Consider the following 4,080-nt stretch of genomic DNA (forward strand, 5'->3'; position numbering starts at 1 on the left):
TATACAGCGATGTACTGTATTTGTATAAATTCGTGTATTATACTGTATTTTCCACAACTGCTTCAACGCCACCTTGCGGCGATTCGACTACTCTGCACCACATTTTGCCTGAGGACCCTGGAGCAATTCTGGAGGACAATTTATTAGTGTGCCTGAAGAACATACTGGATTTAACAAACTTTACTCTGGTAAGCTGAGGCAGTGTTTCATTTTACAGAATGTTTTGTGGACGAGAATAGAACAAAGTAAAGTATAAAGTTGGCTATTATTATTTTCTCTGGCTTGGCGTTATTTCGCCCATTTGAGAAATATATCATCTATTAAGATGTTACCTTTATTTAATTTATTACATTAACACTACTATTACTTTAAATAAGACTGTTTATGACTATTAGCCATTGTTCTCGTCATATCTTTTTATTTATTTACATAGGAACCGGTGTTGCGGCGGGTTTTGGTTTAGGAGGGAACCAGAGGTATGCAGACAGTTTTGGAGGACACTTAGCACGAGACAACGGTCAGGCAGAGAGTGTTTTCCCCCAGAAGAATATGAATGAAAGACCAACAAATAATCCAGGTAAAAGCGCGTCTGTCTGTGCTGACAACACTCGACATTGATTTGAGCACCTCTATTAGCATTTGTTTGCTCGACAACATTGGCTGAAGCGATCTTAAAATGGTAATGTTAACTGTTAGCTAAACTGAGCTAAGTTTATACTGAATTGGACTCAAACTCATTTTAACGTGCAACGTTTAACTTATATTGATTTATACTATATATATTAGATGTTGTGAACTTATTTTTCTCTGGTTTAGAGTAACTTATAACGTTAGCTTGAGAAAATAACATCGCGACGTAACCTATAAGAACGTTAACGTACATCTATAACGTTACAATATGCATAGAGGTAAAGTTGGTTTTATATTCGCACATTCGTTCATTTAGAAGACTCTATACTGTTTACCATGTTACTTTGAATATTCGATCAGAATTAGCATGCCAGTATGACTTGAAATCAACATTAACACTGTTTATTTGACCGTGAGCATGTTGTACTTTGATAGTCATTAGCTGCTAAAATGATTTCGCTATTTAGAGTTTGCAAATAATACTTTTATGAAATTAAATTATTAAGGGGGAAGTCTGAATCTGCTAATATAAAACCAATTTTACCTCTATGCATTATGCTAATAACCACCTTTTTGCTATTTATTGTTTGCTAATAATTTTTTTATCACAACTCTTGACATTTGGTTTAACATAATTGTTACCATTATATTTTTTTCTGTTTAGATATGGCACTGGCACAGCAGCAGGTTTTGTCTGAAGAAACAAACAGCATTTCAGAGGAACATCTTGATCAGCACAGCCTTATGCTTAAAAAATAAGCAAGACCAGTAAGCAACCAAGGTAAACAAATAAAAAAAAGTTGTGTGGAGGTTGTGGATTGTAGCATGGTATTCTTATCTGTATTTTTGGCTTTTTTATGGTCTCAATATAGAATACTGGGAGCCTGCCTGTGCAAACTGGACCTCATACAACAGTAAGTACTGTACATCTATTTGTTTCTCAATATATTAACGCTACTTTTAATACAAAATGTGTCACATGTTTAGTTGCTAGCTAAATAAAAAAATCGTTTTCCCTTTTTTATTAAACCATTTAGTAGGTTTTTTTTTTTTCATCTTTGTTTATAATATTTTTGAGCAGATTGAGGTCTGTCATGGGTCAGACATTTCAAAATACAATAATTAGTATTGGGATACATGCATTTGTCTATGTATTAAATGTCTTTTTCCCCATTTCATGTTGCCTAAATATTTTGTAATAAATAAAATAATACACTTTTTTGTATAAATAATTCCAGAGGATGAAACAAAATGCACAGCAACAACCAGAGTGAGCCAGAAGATAGCAGGAGAAGTACTGAAGAGAATGACAACAATGAACAACAGTGAGTTATCCTTCTTTCACCAGCTAACTGAGAACTTGGATTAGGTGAGACACTCTCAATAGTTTTATCAGTATTCAGTCAGTTTTAGTTTATTAGGAATACATAAAACAAATAGTCTAATCTGTCCTGCAGTGAATCAACCCATCACAAATGCTACAATGTTTTTGTAAAACCTTGTTAGGGAAAAAAATAAACAGGACATTCTGGTTAGTTCTCTTTTAAACATGGTAGTGAGCAGGTTATGAGCAGGAGCCAGTTGCTCAGTACCAGCTGAAAACTACCCCAACCTAGCTGCCATGCTTCAAAATAATTAACCAGTATATGATTTATTTTTTTTAAACAAGCTTCTTCTATGCTTATGTTAGTCTGTTTGTCCTTATCCAGAGTTCTTCATAATCCTGGACTGGGCCAAATCCTGACCAGATGCTGTGGTGGTCATGGAGGAGTGAATCCTAAAAGACACACGTGATCAATGAGTTTCCGCATTGATCCAATGGGCCAGCCTGACCACCCGCTGGTGAACTTTCAAGCCTCTGGTGCCTAGACTGCGGCCTTGCACAAGTTTGGCTAGAGGAGAACTGGTCGTGCCCAACTGAGCCTGGTATCTCTCAAGGGATTTTATTCTACACTTTCGTCAGTTGGTGAAGTTTGTTCCATGCCACTGTCGCCACTGGATCACTTGGCTACGATTGGTGGATCGGTGGATTTGCTCTTCAGTGTTTGGACTTTCAGCAGTGACATTTACTGCTTCAATTCTGAAAACTGGACTGAAGCAGCTTCAATTTACAAGAACTTCTATGTTAAGCTGCTTTGACATCATTGATCTACATTGTAAAAGTGCAATAGAAATAAAGATGAATTGCATTTGAACATGTGAATTCAGACCTTGTTGAGCATTTGACACCAGAACTAGTAATATTTTAAAGTTGGGTTGTTTCTGAGTCGGCTAATAGTTACAAATATTTATTTTTCCAACAATATGCAATTCAGAAGTTTAAATTTTTATTGTACATGTATGTTCTAGTGCTTTGTGTGATTTATTTATTTTTAATGTGTTGATTTTATTGCTTAATGTAATTTTCACACATTTTCCTTAAATGCTTTAAGCATTATTAATGTTTTAAAGAATGGAATATTTTGTAATTGTGTCTGGTTTAATGTCAGTAGTACTTAGTACAATTGGGTTTTTTTTTCTCAACAATATGCAGGTCAGACACTTACATTAGTTTTGTACATGTATGTTAATGTGCTTTGTCATTTTCAATGTTTTTTTTTCTTAAAATAAATTATTTTGAATGATTGAAATGTAATGTTTTTACACATTTTTAAGCTTGTTTTAAGCATCTCCAATGTTTTAAATAAAGAGTGTTTATTTTGTTAATATTTTGTAATTGTGTCTTTTTTAGGTCTATAGTATTAAAATAATATTAATAAAATTATATTATAAAATATTTAGGACAAAATTAAAAGGTTTACAGTAGCTAACTGTTAACTTAGGTTTTTACAGTAGTTAACCATTTTCAGACACTACAGTAACATGCTGTAAACGGATTTACAGTTGTATACTGTAAATCTAAAATACAGTAACTTACTGGCAACAGTGTTGCCAGTAAGTTACTGTAAAAACCCTTTGAAATGTCTAACAGTGTATATAATTCTCTGCCGTTATCATTGTTTATTGTTTTGTCTATTTCTATACATTTATAATCACTGCAATGACAGTAAACTGTCTTTAGTCTTTATACAGTATCAGTAGATTGGTGTTTTTTTTATTGACTGGTATTTTATCTTTGTACATTACAATATGAAATAACAAAACTGACTACATTCAGTGATTTGTGAAAGATCAAGAATATAAAATGAGTCAAATGACTGTGAGCCACAGGTCAGAAATAATTTTATTGCATGAATTCATTAATGATTATATTTTTCTGAATGTTAACAAAGTTTTTTGTTTAAAAATAAAGTAAAAATACACTCATTAATTCTTAAAAATGTCTTTGATTATACTTAAAGCAAGGACCAACTTTTGTCACCATAGATTAATATGCAGGTTAAATCCACATGTTGGTTGTAGTTCAGACACATTATAAAGAGTGCTCGACTAACTCACTGTTTTAATAGT

The 4,080-nt window shown here is 33.0% G+C and overlaps 1 long non-coding RNA gene across 1 annotated transcript; it reads left to right on the forward strand.

Moving 5' to 3' along the window:
- The first annotated feature begins 524 nt into the window (after positions 1 to 524).
- Positions 525 to 3,336, forward strand: LOC147838169 (uncharacterized). Its single transcript, XR_015523235.1, has 5 exons — positions 525 to 577; positions 1,295 to 1,411; positions 1,503 to 1,544; positions 1,869 to 1,955; positions 2,340 to 3,336. It is a non-coding gene; the product is annotated as an uncharacterized LOC147838169 (long non-coding RNA).
- The last annotated feature ends 744 nt before the right edge of the window (positions 3,337 to 4,080 follow it).

The sequence above is a fragment of the Danio rerio genome, chromosome 23 (genome assembly GCF_052040795.2).
Source record: "Danio rerio strain M-AB ecotype USA chromosome 23, GRCz13ab, whole genome shotgun sequence".
Taxonomy (NCBI): Eukaryota; Metazoa; Chordata; class Actinopteri; order Cypriniformes; family Danionidae; genus Danio; species Danio rerio.